The 16,863-nt window shown below is 46.4% G+C and overlaps 1 protein-coding gene across 1 annotated transcript in view; it reads right to left on the reverse strand.

The window, feature by feature from the left end:
* The window catches only part of SIL1 (SIL1 nucleotide exchange factor), a 210,462-nt gene that overhangs the window by 9,887 nt on the left and 183,712 nt on the right, over window positions 1–16,863 (reverse strand). The gene's annotated exons all lie outside the window — the stretch shown is intronic.

Raw genomic sequence — 16,863 nt, forward strand, 5'->3', positions numbered from 1 at the left:
TCAGGACGGGCTACATACTTTTCAGGGCCAGTGCAAAATGGAAATGTGGATCCCATGTTCAAAAACTATTAGAAACTTCAAGATGGAAAGGGCAGAGCATTACACCAAGCACAGGCCCATCTCAGGGCGGGGTCCCAGGCAACTATTCGGTCACACAGCCACAAAGCAGGTGCTGCTGGCATCAGGGCCCATGTGCACAGTAACAGGAAACACACAGAGATCCTGTTTGGGGCGAAGAAGAAGAACAAGGACTGAAAAGGGAGTTCAAGTAACTAGAAAAGGACAAAAACTGGAAAAGGCGGAGACTTCTGGAATGGAAAGTAAGAGGTAGGTTGACTCATTACCTGGGGCTGAGTAAACACCAAGGTGAAACCCCCAAAGCAAAGCCTGTGTCATCCAGAATCCCAGTCCCAACCTAAACTCTAGGCTTGTCCACGCATCAGGGTATGTGCTCTCTCCGGAGTCCTCACTGTATTTCTAAGTAGGATAATGATTCTTTTTTTCATTCTCTTAGTAACAGAGGGGAAAAAAACTGCCACTGTTGTGAAATACTCCCTGAGAAGAATCTATGAGGTGTGGAAAGGGGGCAAATCTCAGGGGAGGACATGGTTAGGCTTAATCATTTGCAATCCTTCCTGATGAAGTGGTACCTGCTCACCTTCTTGCCCAGAGAGAAAGATTCTTTCTCTGCTGGTCTCACCTTGTCTGTGCCCTAGCATGTGGCCTTGATGATCTGTGGAACACAAGGATTTGCAGGATGTGTCATCTTGAAATAGGCAGTTCACTAGGGATCTATACTAGCCTGCCATCTAGGGATTCATGGGGGTAAGCAATCAATTAGTCAATCAAGAGATGGACAATTACCAACTTGAATAAAAATAAAATAGGTTCACCAAAAGAATAAATACCACATGAAAGTGAAGCCCCCAGGAGAACCAAAACATCCAGCCTGTAACATGAGGCTCATACCACAACGAGGATGATGGGAACCATAGTGGGCCACTTCAAAAGTTCCATCTGGACACAGGGGAAGGGTAGGAGTATCACTGGACCCATTCACAAACAGTTCACCACCAGAAGCCAGTCGTGTAAGCAAATGTGGGGCACACACAATTCACACAATGATAGTGGTCACAAGAGTATCTCTAAGAGGCCCTCTTTGTGCACACAGGTGCACGCACGCACGTGCATACACACACAGAGAGATCAAATGCCTACCTCTGGAAAGAGAACCAGGGCCTCAGAGGGTGTAGCCCCAAAGAATCTTAACAGACATCTGCTAGCTCTCATACATAACTCTGCATCACAATCACCAGGGACACTGTTTTGTTTTTCCCCTCAAATGATTTCAGACTGGGCACTTTAAAAATTACAGAAAATTACACAGAAAACTTACAGAACACTTACAAAAGAGTAAAAGAACTCCCATTAAGATTCACCAATTGTTAACAATTTACCACATCTGCTTTTTAATTCTCTTTCTCTCTCTATATATTTAGACATATTATTTTCTCTCCTGAAACATTTGAGAGTAAGCTGCCTCTTTACCCCAAATGTATCAAGTGTGTCTCCTAAGAACCACAGTACAAATATCCAAATGAGGAAATTAACATCAATATATGATCTACAGATATTCAGATTTTACCCACTGTCCCCAGAATACCCTTTTTATAAGAATAATTTTGGTCTGTGGTCCAATCCAGGACCTGGCACAATGAATTCAGCAGCATGTCTCAAGTCGCCTCTACCCCTGACACTCCCTCTTTAGTCTGTCTTTGTCTTTCACAACACTGACAGTTTTGAGGAATGCAGGCCAGTTGTAGAATATTCCTCAGCCTGAGTCTGTTTTCCCATGGTTAGATTGAGGTTATGCATGTTGGCAGGAACACCATAAAAAGCAACGTTGTGTCTTTCTTGGTGCATCTTAACAGGAGGCACCTGATGTCAGGGAGGCCCACAATGAGCTGTGTTCACTTGGATTACCGGTCACAGTGGTGTCTGCTAGATTTCTCCATTATGAAGATGCCATTTGTCCCTTTGAAATTAATACATATTCTGTGGGGAGACACACTCTGAGATAAGAAGACAGCCTGTTCCTCATCAAACTTTCCCCCACCAGGTGTTCATTGATCATTCTTCCTTAAAATTATTATTACTGTGATGTTTGCCAAATGATGATATTCAAGCTCAATCACTGCTTCTACCTGTCTGTGTTGGCAGTCTATGTGAAAGAAGAGGCTTTCCTATTTTTTCACTTACTCATTTCTATCAGTATGGATTCATGGATTCTTAATCTATGGGTTATAATCCACTTCTATCATTATTTATTTTGATGCTCAAATTATCCCTGATTTAACCACCAGAGCCTTTTCATACTAGCTTCTGTATCTTTTCTACTTATTCCCACTGTTCTCTAAGCACTTCCTTACTTTCTGGCCCAAGATGTTCTTCCACAAGATATAAGTTCTATCAGCTGTAGAATCAGCCATTTCACCAAGGAGCACTTGGTGCACTTTTTCAAAATTCTAACAGATTCTAACCCCTATCCTACACATACTGAATCAAAGCCTCAGCAGTTGGGGCTCAAAAACCTGATTTTTCATAAATGTTCCAGCTGATCCTTACTGGTAAGCCTGGCACTGATGTGAGGACCAACATTTGGGATAACTAGACCCAGTCACCAACCTTTTACCTGGTATAGCACCTCTGATAATGGCCCAGTATTTGAAGAGTAGAGCAGTAGGGGGCTCCCCATCAAACAAGGCAGCTTTCTGCTGCCTTGAGTTTTAAACTCTTCTAATTGCTTGAAAAATGTCTTCTGATAAGGAGTTGAAATCTGCTTTCATGAAGCTTATTTATACCCCCTGGTCCCAAGTCTGCCCTCTCAATGTAGAGAGGGTCATCTGACTCTGTCCGGACAGGCCATCCCTTCTGAAGCTCAGGGGCAGCCGAATGCCCAGAGAAAGCTCCCCTCAAAATCTGGCAAACCTACCTGCAGGGCTCCCCCGTGGCCAAGCCCTCCGGAGTCCAGTGGGCCCAGCTGCCTCTGCCCCAGGATCACTCTGCAACTAAGGCCTCAGGTCACGGATAGGTTTTCGGCAGTAGCGTTGCAGAACTGACTCACACTGGGCCTGCCTAGATCCAGTCCCTGAAAACTGTTCACATGATGAGCCAAGGGTTCTCCAACATGGCCCTGAACCTAAGTACAGATGGCAAAAACCAAGTTACCAAAGGTATGGGTAGTATGACATCATATATTTGTCTCTGGGTGGTAGGATTTATTTTTTTAACAACAAATATGGGTTCTTATAAAATTAAGAATTCAATAACAAGATTTAAAATGTCACTTTCCCACCCAAGCCCTTCATCCTAGCATGTCACTCCACCTTGAGATCCTCATTCTGTCATGTACCCAGCATGGTGGTTCGCCCTTTCTGATCTGTGTCACCTGCCCCCATGTCCTCATGTAAGAATCTGAATGCAGGTTGGACAGGACAGAGTCTGACATGAGATCTCTGGCACAACAGCACTGAAAAGACTCTGTTGTGGACACTGAACTATTTGTAAACAAACATTTATTAGGTCTGATTGTTCAAGTAGCTACAAATACACGTCTTTATCATTATTTCTCTACCTAACCTATTAGATTATCATGAGATTCTGCTGAGTGCTTTCCTGAAATGCACAGTCCCTCAATGTCTATAACACTCATCTAAGCTCCCAGGACAGCTAATCTTTCTGAAAAAGAAGTTCAAACTGGTCCTCTGGGGTGCTGACAAAGTTCTGTGGCTTGACCTGGGTTGTAGTTGTACGTATGTGTTAACTTCCACCCCTTTTTTTAAAGCCCCCCCCTTTTTAAAGTTTTATATATTTAAGTAATCTCTATACCCAACACGGGGGCGCTCGATCTCATGACCCCGAGATCACGACCTCAACTAAAACCAAGAGTAGGACGCTTAACCGACTGTGCCACCTAGGTGCCCCAGGAAGACCATTCTCCTTAAAAGACAAGTCAAAGGCAAAACAAAACTAGAAGGGAGGACGAGGATGCCCTCACATGTTGCAATGACTCATCTGCCAAAGCAGGGGGCTGATGCCCTCCTAGCCATACTCTCACTCTGAATGCTAATTGCTTGGGCAGGTCCCTTTGCTCTCAGTGTCCCAGGTCTCACCCCCCTGGTATTCCTGACAGTGTTGTCGGAGCTTCACACCCTTCTCTGGTTGTTCACCCTTTTTCATCTCTTACACAAAAACTCCACTCTAACTGCTCGCTGTGCAGCCATGTTGGCCTCTAGGCATCTCCTCTCTTGTTCCCTGCAGTAATCACCTATGACTGCATCCAGCACATTTCACTTCTGAGTCATCCTCCTTTTGAAGCTCTTGCCCAAACGTCCTGTCTACCTGCTCCTGGACCTTCTACAATCTGCTTTCCCCCAAACCCAGAGAGTTCTGCATTTCCCTTAGCTTCTCCAAACATGGCCACTTCCTCCTAAGTTCCCCAACATTTCCACTTCACTGAATATATCCTTTCTGTTGCTCAGAATATAATTTCAGTGAGGCCCTTTTCCCTATGGTTCCCTTAATCATCTGAGAGATGGAACTGTCAGAAAAGTGAGTTAAGAATGAAAGCAAATCAAGAATTTATCAGAGTCTTGTTTTCTACTGAAGGAGATTTCCACCTGCTCAGCTACGTGGGGACCCAAAGCGCCACACCAACTTGCTTTGGCACCAGTTTTATAATCTCAATTCAGAAAACCTCTTCTACACTGAGGGTAAATAGCCGACATCTTATCCCATCGCTAGTTTGTATGTTCTTGTGTAGGCCAAGAGCCAGTGATGTTGACTTTTATTTCACCCAAAGCCCAAACTCAGTGAGCAAACTAGTGAATAAAAGTTGCTCTGGCACCAGAGAGAAATGGGCTCATGTCCTACTTTCAGTATTTTCAAATTGTGTGATTTGAACAAGTTACTTAAAACCTCTTTGGACTTTAGTTTCTGTATCTGTAAACAGGGATTAGTAATATTTATCCCTTGGGATTGCTGTGGGGATGAAACATGATAATATATAAGGAGATTAGCACAATTCCTGGCAAATACCAAGCATTCAATTAATAGTTGTTTTATCATAAAGTATTATACTATTTAATGAAAATTACTATTTTTACTTGTCTACCAAGGAGCACCTGGGTTTTCAGGCTTCTCAAAAGTAGGAGGGGCTACCTGTGGTTGGAGACAAAGAAGTACCACCTCCCACTGAGCAGCCCTAGGTTGTCATTCTCACCTCCTCTGGCTACATGGACAAAAGCAGGGCAAAAAGAATTCATGGGGGAGAAAGGTAATTAATAAGCTAGAGGGAGAGATTGGGAGGAAGGATCAAAGAAGCTAATTAGAGCTGGCTAAAGGGAGGCCACAGGGTGGGTAACATGCAAGATTGAGAGCTAAAGAGAAATTATCTGTGGCCTATAATTATTCAACAAATGCCTCCCAGTAATTGTCTCAGGCAGTCTGAGGGAGGCAAGGTAGGAGTAACAAGGTTAAGCAGAAGAAAATTTAGACTAAAGAATATGGGAGATTTTTTACACAGTCAGATTTATCAAGTTTATTAGAGAACACAGAGAGGATGTTACTTGAGGTCATCTATACCAGCTATCATCTATATCTCCATCACCCAAGATGCTGGGGGGACCAGAGCAGGCCAGATCCACAGGGTAAGAGGGCTGCAGGAAATCACCTAGCCAATCTCTGTTCCGAATTGCAGGCCATATACCTTCTCGATCGGCCCTTGGTGGCTCAGGAAGGAACTTCCTTACTCACCCAGATCTTGCTCTCAAGGGCTCAGAGGTGTGTGCTGAGCAATCACTCACCCTTCCCTCCAACTTCCTCCTCCCCTTTATCAGAGCCAATGTAATCAAGTGGGGCCTGTTTGGCTTTTGCCACAAACTGTACAAATGTTTATGAATGAGCCAATCTTTTTTCCCCCATTTTATTGAGAAATAATTGACATACAGAGCCATCTCTTAATAGCAAAAGAAAAAGCAAAATTCGTGGGATGGTCTACAGCTGAAAATGACAACACTGAAACACTTCATTTACAGGATTTGGAAGTCATATAGACTACAAATCTCTCTGCTGTACAACATACATAACAAGTCCCCAAAATATCCTTTGTTTGCTGAGGTTCTGCTCAGATATTTAAGGTTTCTGACAGTTTAAATATGGTGAACAATATGGTAAACCATTCAAATATTTTGCATCATTGGTATTTGGAAAGATCTTTATGAACAATTAGTTATGGTTCTGAGAGGGAAATGCAGCACCCAGGCTCCTGGTTCTCTGTGGGGGTGGGTCAACAGGGGCTCCCCGGATAGCTTCATTTCGTGTCGCTCCTCTCCTGGCTCAAGTAAGCATGGGTTTCCTGTCCCTAGCCACTTTTGTCACACTGTAACAGAGGAGAAAACTGGGTGGAGCGGGTCTGGTGATAACTCTAGGTCAAGAAGGACACAGAGCTTCCCCTAACGCAGGAACCGAACTAGAAGGCCTGCCCTTGCCTGAGGTCCTTAGGCCTGAGTCACCAGGCACTGGAATGGGGGCCTACAAGGAAAGAGAAGACTTCCTACTCTCTGAAGATCTTTAAGAACTGGAGAAAAGCTCCAGTTACTCTCAGCTTCTGCAGACAGAATGATGGACGGTTCCGTTTGTGAGCATGGTATTTGTCTGACTGAGGCTCTTTGTCCCAAAGGTTGGTCAACAAATCCTGATTGGGCCCAGGGTGCACAGGGTCCTCAGCTAAGCAGCTTGGGGCCAGAGCAAAGAATGAAAATAGTTGGGGCACCCGGGTGGCTCAGTTGGTTAAGTGGCTGCCTTTGGCTCAGGTCATGATCCTGGAGTCCCAGGATCAAGTCCCACAACGAACTCCCTGGGAGTCTGCTTCTCCCTCTGACCCTCCCCACTCATGCTTTCTCTCTCTCTCTCTCTCAAATAAATAAATAAAATCTAAAGAATGAAAATAGTTCTTGCCCCTATTAGACAAAATTAACAGCCAACAGGGACATGTGGAGAGGCACTGTATTAGATAAGTCACTGTGCAAGAGTCCAATGTTAGGTGTAATCTGAAAAATGGATGGCTTGACCAGGAAGGTGCCCTGGAAGAATGACCTGAGTAAGACCAAAAGTCATTAAGATAGGAGGAAAAAGGTTACAAGTCTGTACGTATTACCCAAATGAATTCAGATAAAAGTCTTTCTTCCCCTCAAAGAAAATGTTAAGAATCACCTTCCACAGACCTTTTAAACTCTTTTTCTAATAAATCGTTAAAAGGCCTTCTGCTGGAACCATTCTGAAGCCAACAAAAAAGTTACGCTCATAAGATAGTTAATGTCAAAATGTAAAGGGTTTGTTTAAGATACAGCAATTGTTGCTGAATCAAATACAAAATCTCTATGGCTTGAATAGCAAGGGAAACAAAAGGCTTGACGATTTAGTGCTCATTAAAGCCTGTCTGGCTGAATTTTAGATTGCAGCTTAAAAGAAAAAACATTAAACCAGTTCAAGTGTGAACAGACATATGCACAGCAGTTTCCAGCTGCCTACAAATGGGCCAAGGACATAGCCTGGAATGTGACGTGCACACACCAAGGCTGAGGGTGGGCGTGGTCCCATGTCTAGGGTATGGGGTAGAGCCTGAGGTGAGCAGACCCCCAGCACCAGGACCCGGGGTCGAGGCTCCCACTAGGCTTGAGTTCAGCACTGTGGAAAGGGTCAGCCCCCGCTGGCTCTTTCCTGCAGGAAGCCTCAGGTGCTGAGGATAGTCAGCTTCTAGGCAAGGCTGGCTTCTGCCCAAGAGAGGTGGAAAAGCCAATGCTTTTGGCACCCCTTCCCATTTTCTGGCCTTGCTTGTCAGATACTTCCACAAAGCCACACAGTAGGACTCCGGCCCTGTGACATCTGAGACCAGCCCGGTGACCTTCACAGGCCTCAAGTTTGGACTGAGAAATAGTTCTTTGTGGTAGGTTTGTGGGGTGCTGAGCAGAACCTCTGTCTAAATTCTCTTGCCCGCTGGGCTGCAAAAGTGCTTAAAATTTTACCATCTGCGATTTATTTCTTTGAGTCTTAACGATAATTCTGTCTTTCAGGTTCCTTTATTAAAATGCCACTGCCCCTGGGTTGGGAGACCTGGACATGTGTAAGTAGAATGACCACGTAATTTATTGTCCAAACTGGGACACTTTAAAGAGTGAAAGGAGGTACTATTAATTACTGCACTAGGCCAAGAGGTATAAATGGAACATATGGTCACCCTCTGTACAAGGCTTTAAGTTCTATGGAAGGTACAAGGGTAAATCAAGACTTGCACAGGCCCGGACTCCAGACAGCGAGCTGAGGGGCAAAGGATCCTGGGAACAGGATAAGGCCAGGAATCCATGGAAGGGGGGGCAAGGGCACCATGGAGGGAAACATCAGGGCAGCGTCCCAGGAGGAAGTGTCACACTGGTAAAGACCATGGTTTCTGGAGCCAGACCGACCTAATTAACCTCTCTTTGCCCAAGCCTCCTCCATCTGTAAAATGAAGATTGTTTCAGAAGATTGTTGTAAGGATTAAATGAAATATCGAATGTAACAATTCCTGACACATTATGTTGTTCAATAGGTTCAATAATAACAACATTACCAGGGCCAGCCTTCTATGTAAAACGTCAGCTACTTTTATGAATGCCACAATCAGAAGGTGGGGGAGAAGCAGGAAGAGAGAAAACCCCAAAAGGGCAGGCTTGGCTTCTCCTCCATCTAAACGAAGCCCCGAAGGGCCATTCCAGGGCTGAGTGCTGCAGGGCATGACTGCAGCAGCCCCCGCGGAGGGCATGTGGACATGTGGGCTCCCCTTTGGTCTTAAACTTCTCACACCGACTCAGCCTGTCAGCGACAGCCTCATCTTCAACTCTTGGAGGTGAAGGCCATCACCAGCTTGCTGTGCTCCAGTTCTGTCAGGGCAGGCCACAGAGAGAAGTGCCCTTCCAAAGTGATGGAGCCCTGTCCTGATGGCTGGGGATACTGCCTGGGGCTCCTGTAATAACAGAAATGCAAAACTAAGGGCAGCCCCTCACAGTCAGGAGAATGAATTCTGGTGTGCTGTCCTTTCATAGCTCTCAGTATTTTAAGTCAAGGGGCACCTGGGTGGCTCAGTCAGTTAAGCGTCTGCCTTCAGCTCAGGTCATGATCCTGAGGTCCTGGATCGAGCCCGGCCCCACCTTAGGCTCCCTGCTCAGTGGGGAGTCGTCTTATCCCTCTCCCTCTGCCCCTCCTCCCCAACTTGTACTCTTTTTCTTTTTATTTATTTATTTATTTATTTTTAAGATTTTATTTATTTGACAGAGACACAGCGAGAGAGGGAACACAAGCAGGGGGAGTGGGAGAGGGAGAGAAGCAGGCTTCCTGCCAAGCAGTGAGCCGGACGCGGGGCTCGATCCCAGGACTCCGGGATCATGACCTGAGCCGAAGGCAGACGCTGAGCCACCCAGGCGCCCCTTTTTTTTTTTAATATTTTATTTATTTATTGGACAGAGAGAGAGAACAAGAGAGGGGACACAAGCAGGGGGAGTGGGAGAGGGAGAAGCAGGCTTCCTGCTGAGCAGGGAGCCCGATGCAGGGCTCGATCCCAGTACCCTGGGATCATGACCTGAGCTGAAGGCAGATGCTTAATGACTGAGCCACCCAGGCACCCCTTTCTCTTTTTTTTTAAAGATTTTTATTTATTTGTTTAACAGAGAGAGAGAGAGCACAAGTAGGCAGAGCAGCAGAGAGAGGAAGAGGGAGAAGCAGGCTCTCTGCCGAGCAGGGAGCCTGATGCGGGGCTCGATCCCAGGACCCTGGGACCACGACCTGAGCCGAAGGCAGCCGCTTAATGACTGAGCCACCCAGGCGCCCCGCCCCTTTCTCTTTCTAATAAAAAAAAAAAAGTTAAGTCACACAATACTCATGACAACTCTATGAGGCAGATATTTTTACCCCCATTTTACTAATCAATAAACTAAGTCACAGGGAGTTAAGTACTTTTCCCCAAGGCCACATAGTCATGTAGTAAGTGGCAGAGTCCCAAAAGCTCAAGAATAGGAGCTAAGAGGGCGCCTGAGTGGCTCAGTTGGTTAAGCGACTGCCTTCGGCTCAGGTCATGATCCTGGAGTCCTGGGATCAAGTCCCGCTTCGGGCTCCCGGCTCGGCGGGGAGCCTGCTTCTCCCTCTGACCCTATCCCCTCTCATGCTGTTTCTCTCTCTCTCTCTCAAATAAATAAATAAATAAAATCTTTAAAAAAAAAAAAAAAGAATAGGAGCTAAGAGACCTGGATTCAACTAGAACATCACAAACTACTAGCTGAAAGGCCAAGAAAGAGTTCTGATCTGAGCTTCTCAATGAAGAAACTCTGCTACTTAACCGAAGGATCTGCTGTATCAAATGACTTAGGGCAAGTGAAATCACTGTAAAAGTGTTTAAATATCACGATGCCACTGCCAACAGCTGTCGTCATCTAATTTTGGAGAGCTGGGCCCAGTACAGGGAAAAAGGAACATGGTCTCCAGCTATTCTCCCCTCTCTAGGGCCCTGGACACTGAGGCACAAGGTAAAGGAACAATTACACTAAAACAGTGGTTTTTAAAATGTGGTCTCTGGACCAGCAGTACCAGCATCACCTGGGAAATAATGTGCAATAAAAATTCTCAGGTCCCAAACCAGACTTACTGAATAAGAAGATTTAGGGGAGGGGCCTGGCGATCTGTATTTTAACAGATCCTGGTTAAATCCTGTTGCTTCTCATGCATGCTTAAGTTTGAGAACTGTTGGCTAGAGAATGTCCCTGGACAGGTGACAGGCTGGGCTCTCTGTAGCCTTGGCCAGGAAAGGCCTGCTTCAGGGGCCTGAGGCAGAGCCGGGCTTTTGCAAGAAGACCCAAGCCCTGAGGGCCACTGCCAAGATGAAAAGCTCCCAATAAAACCCAGGCCTACATGGCCGCACTGATCAAAATACATTAAAGAAGAAAGTGAGAAATCTGACAAAAGGAAAACTCAGCTTCGGTGGGGGACAAAATACAACAATCTTCTGTGGGAGATGAGAAGCATAAAAGGGATGTTAGATGTTCAAAGAACCAAATGTCGAAACGACAAAAAAATACAAGAATAAAGACAAAGTGTGGACATCAGTGCCACATGGGCCTCTGTCTAATGACGGCAGTAGCAGGAAACAGCAGTCCTCCCAAGACTAAAGCCTGCTCTTCCCCACCCCCAACACGACAGCCTATATAAATAGAGTCTTGAGGGGAAAAAAAAAATACCAGCAATTAGTCACTGAATTCTGTTTGTTGGAATGAAGAAAAGCTTGCGAAAAGTCACCAGAGGCTCTAGTGAGCAAAGCTTGGCTAGGGAGGCCACGCAGACCGAGGAACGGAGAGAGATCATTAAGGGAGAAGGCCTGTGGGGTGTTCCTGGCAGTCTTTGATGCCTGCCAAGTCTTAACCTGGAAGAGAAAATGGAGGCCCTGGCCATAGGACTGTAATGAGCTCCAACCTGGGCCCACATCCAAGTTGGACAGCCTTTAATGTGGGCTTGAGCCAGAGGCAGGGTTGAAGGCAGGGGCGGTGGGAGGGAGGAGGAGTGTAGCAGACCCTGCCCTAGGTAGAGAAGGTGGTAGAACACAGAGCCTCTGACCCAAGAGCCTCCATCCAAGAAAGCCTATGCGCCACATATGGTCCTACTTTGGTACATGCTTTGGAAGCAGTAACAGTAGCAGCCTCAATGCTTCCACCCAAGAATCTGCTGGAAATGACCCTATGCCAGGACCAAAAGTGGGCCTCCCCTTCCCAAATGAATTCCTCCACTCAAATGTGCTGTGTTCTCTACTGTTTCTGCCTGGAGCACCCTTTCCCCGCCCTCCTCATTTCTGTCCCCATCTTCATCAGGCTAGCCTACACCTCCAAGTCTCCAAGTCTTACTCCAAACATTTCCTCTGAGAAACCTTTGTTCACCACCTGATCCGCATCAGGCCTCGTCTATACATTCCTGGCGCCCTCTTTCTCCTTCACCACACTCAACAGATTTGGTCTGTTTTCCCTGCTAAGCTGTCAATTCTGTCAAGGACATGGATTGTGCCTTGTAGTCTCTTCACCAGTAACCTCACTTTCCATGGTCTAGCCCAAAGCCCATACTCAGTTAAGCAGGAGCTGCCTAAAGGGACAAGGCTGGCTCGGTGCCGCCCCCCTGCTGAGACTGCCCAGCACCATACCTGGGTGCGGGGATGGGTAGGGCATATGATCTCCGTCCCTTTCTGAGCATCTTACTTACTCTAAGAGCTCACGGAGGGCAGACTCCAGCCAATGTTCTAAATTTTGCATTCTCTTTCCCACCCCCTCTAGTTTGATTCCCTGAACAACTTCCTCATGCATCTCCACTGCCACACATCCCCTGCCTGCTTGTGAAAAGGAATACAGCAGAGGTGTTCAATGACCCCTGGGGGCAACCCTATGGGGAGTATCTACATTTGCCCACAGAGAGATGTATTAAAAAAAAAAAAAAAAACAAGAAATTAATTCCTAACGGTAATAACAGAATTTTAGGCAGTTACAGGAGGGGAAAAAAGATTTGGGAGCCAGGATCCTCCACATAGTTCCCGAAATCAACCTCCAGTAGGTAACGTTCACCTCTGCAATGTTTAAGATCAGCCCTAACTCAATCCTAACGTTAGGCACCACCTGACAGCCAGGGTGGGAGAGTCACAGACCTGTCCACAGGTGGCCGCTGTCATCTCTTTTCAGCCTGACCTCTCCTGGCTGTTCTCCTTGACAACAGCCCTCTGGCCAAAGATCAGAAACCCTAAGCTAGAAATCCTGCTTTCTTTTCTGGAACTCTAACACCAATCCAACTTTCCAGACCTAGCTCAGGTCAGCATAGTATCAGAGATGGGTCCTTGGCCATTCTCCTCTTCTGCAATATGCCAAGGAACACCAACCTTTGCCCCATCTAAAAGCCACTTGCCGTCAGCTCTGCCTGGGGGCCCTGATAGACTGACATGCTGGGAATCCACCGAGGAGGTGGCACAGCGCCACACAGAGGAACACAAACACTGGAAGAGGACAAGGTCAAGTTGACAAATATCATACAATGAGAAGGAATTGCATGAACCGCAGTGGCATAATGTAGCATAACAGATGGATAATTAGATTTATTCTAAGAGCTGTAAAAGTAAGTAATTAAATAAAAATATGGAACAATGAATCTGCCACAGAGAGACACCTAACAACCTCACAAGGGCCCTGCCGCTGGCACAAGCAGCCTGGGAAAAAAGCAGTGGGCAAGGAACCTCTAACACTGCCCTGATGTTGCAAGCACAATAAATTCAGCACCAACTCAAGCTGGGCGCCAGAGAACAGCGATTTCAGACAGAGATGATCAGACCCACGGCTGTGAACAGTGTTGTGCCATGCGAGTATGATCCCCTGTCTCCATCTGGATGATGGCCACCTGAGGTATACCGATAAACTCCCCACCAGTGGCATGTTTGGCAAGGCCCCTGCAAAGCAAGACTGACAGACTGTATTTATCTCTGCAGAAGCAGAGGAAGGAGGTGGAAAATGCAGGCATTGATGACAAGATTTACCGACACCAAGAGGCAAGCTGGGAGACCCAGGCTCAGGACTCCACTCTCTTCCCAAAGGCTGGTGGCAGAGGATGAGGGTGCACGCACCCTCGTAAGAAACATGAAGTGAGCCCCCAATATGTGTGAAGCACAGTGCGGGCACGGTCCCACCATGGAAGCAGCTTCTCTAGACATGATATTAGCTATTTGGAAGCAAATAGTTTGATCAGCTGGAAGCTGCTTTGAAATTGTTAGGGCTTTGTTCTTAAGGAACTAAAACCGAATTCAGAGTTATCTATGTGAGAAAGGCAGTTTGTTGGGTTCCATCGTGAAGAAGGATGACAAAAGTAAAAGCCAAACTTGGACCGGAGTCTCAAGCAATGTGCAAGGGTCCTCTCCCAGTCTGCATTTCTAGGCTTTGCTTCCCTCTCTACATGAGGCTGCTTGCTCCAGGCAGGGATGAGACTGGTGGCCATTGGCAGCTCCTAAACACATCAATCCCAGCATTAAGCATTCTCCCCCCTCAAATAGTTCAGAATTTCAGGGCAGGACTTCCACTGGCTTTGCCTGTGTCACATGCCTACTCCTGGACCAATCACTGCACAGATGGCGGGGGCACTGCAAGTGGCTGGTCTAGGTCACACAGTCTCAATTGGGAATGAAGAGGTGGCAAAGAAAGATGAACACCCTTACCTGACCACATGGTTCTAGTGAAGAGATTCCCAAAAGAAAGGAAGTATTTTCCAAAGGTGGAGAATAGAAGAATGTGTTGAGAGACCAAGAACAACATCAAGAAAGAGCCTTCACAGCTCACCACACTGTTTTATACCACCTCAAGCCATGACACTCGGTAATAATTGGTTATTTAGGGCTAGAATGGGAGGCAGGCCAGGTCTGGAACCGTCTGACAAGGGCTCTGCTTGAAGAGATCCAGTCTGACCCCACCAACTGTGAATGTTCTCAAGGCCCTGCTGCTTGTCCCTTTAACAGCAGTGCATCCTTGCAGACCATCCTCAAGTCCTAACCAAGCATGGGGCCATGTGGACACCAAAAAGCTCCATATTTAGGAAGCCCACATAGTGCCAAAGCATCAAGTTCCCGGTAGCCAACTCCTTGGAAGCTTTTTGTACCAGCTAACTTGAATCTCCTTCCCATGGTACCAACCATAGAGAATAAACTCTTCCCAACCTGGAAATCTCAGCTCAGCACCTTTAGTAAGGACCTAAGGATGGGGATGAAGCTCAGCCCAGAGCCACTCCCATTCACACCATAGTTCCACAGGGTGGTTCTCTATGCCAAGATACTCCTACCTCCTGCAGAGGGGAAGCAGGTATTTTAGTACAGAAACAGAAAACCTACCGCATCCCCACTACCACCAAAGCCACCACTCAGTGCCTAGCACAAAGGGCTTATAGTGGGGCTCTCCCCCTAATCTGGCGTGAAGGAAGAGAGGTCCCTGGCCTTCCTCACCTGCAGGCCTCACTCCTGCACACTCCTCGATCTCTGTCCTTAGGTTCCAGTCAATACCCCAGTTGTCTCTCCAGCTTTTTATCAAAGCAGCTTCCATTCTCAAGGGACTCTGGAAACTCAGACCTCCATCAAGCCACACAGAGCTGAAAGATATTCAGGAGGTCTCTTTGTTCCAAGACCAGCCAGGGAAAGGAGATCATAGGGACCCTCAGAAGCCAGATGCAGCAGAGTCATGTCTAGGCTTCAGCTCTCAAGCTCTGTACATTCTTGTGATTCCATCAACTTCACCACTAACCTGGGGCCTGCTCTTATTAGTGATGCTGGCCAACATGTGGCTACCAAGTTCTTTCCGCCACTGGGGCCTTCTCTAGGAATGGAGGAAAATGCAGCTCAGCTCCCATGTGGAGTAGCTAAATGCTCTAGCTATGCTTGGTACTCCAGAGCCACTTTTGAAGGTCTGGTTCAGTGCAGCCATGCTGGGCCTAGATGTAAGAACCTCCAGCCAGGCTGAAAAGCAGCCTGCCCATGGATGGGCCCTCTGGCCCAGAGCTCTTTGAGCTGGCTCTGCTCCTGCTCCACAAACATCACAATTTATTGCTGCTGTTGAGAGCCCCCGAGACAAAAAAGTTCCCACCTCTCACTTTGCGCCTGCCCTTCCTAAGCACACACTGGAAACAATCATCAGACAAAACCTGGAGTTAACCTCAGTAACTATAAACCCCAAACTGAGCTCAAACAACTTTTCTTTTTTCTTTCTTTTTTTTGGTATTTTAAAGATTTTACTTATTTATTTGATAGAGAGAGAGAGCACAAGCAGGGGGAGCAGCAGAGGGAGAGGGAGAAGCAGACTCCCTGCTGAGCAGGGAGCCTGACGTGGAGCTCGATCCTAGGACCCCGGGATCATGACCTAAGCCAAGGGCAGCCACCCAGGCACCCCTCAAACAACTTTCCTTGAGCCACAAACTAAATGAAAATATTTTTTTAAACCCAGAGAAACAGTTCAAAAGGCAACTAACCGTCTTCCTTCTTCAAAACTACTGAACTTGGGCAAAGCACATATATCAAAATAGCGTTATGAATCAAGGATTTTATTCTCCTCCCCAGAGCCTAAGAGGAGATGGTGCTGATAACTTCAGGGTAACCCTGAGTCCAGCAGATCCAGGGCAAATGGTTTCTGGATCCTCAGGGAAGGAAAAGAGAAACAGATAATAAGAACAGGAGGGAGGATGACAACCTTAGGGCCAAGGCACTGATGACTGGGAGCAGACACGTGCTTGGTCCCACAAGGAGAACAAGACTCGAAGAGAGCCTGGGTCATGGTATTCACGCATAGTGCCTCAATGGCCACCCTGCTTAAGGGATCCGAAGAAACTGCTGGGTCCACCCCAAAACTCAAGCCAATTCAAGGTTACGTACCATGATACCTCAAAGGGCTAATGCCGCAAAACCCAACAGCAGCTCCTCTTCTATTCTTACTTTTATTATATCATTTAATTAGAAACAAATATAAGCTCATGGTTAAAAAAAAAAAATTCACATAGTATAGAAAGTCCAAGACACAAAGGAAAAATCCTTTTCTCATAACCTCATTCCTCCTACCCTCAGAAGTAAGAGCCGGTTTTTGCATTACATATTTAAAAATACATATGTACTACAAATCTACATGTAAATCTTTACTCATTTACTTTGTATATGAATACATCATTACTACACGTTATTTTTATTTTTTTTAATATTTTATTTATTTATTTGACAGACGGAGCAAGAGACCACAA

The sequence above is a fragment of the Neomonachus schauinslandi genome, chromosome 7 (assembly GCF_002201575.2).
Source record: "Neomonachus schauinslandi chromosome 7, ASM220157v2, whole genome shotgun sequence".
Lineage (NCBI taxonomy): Eukaryota > Metazoa > Chordata > Mammalia > Carnivora > Phocidae > Neomonachus > Neomonachus schauinslandi.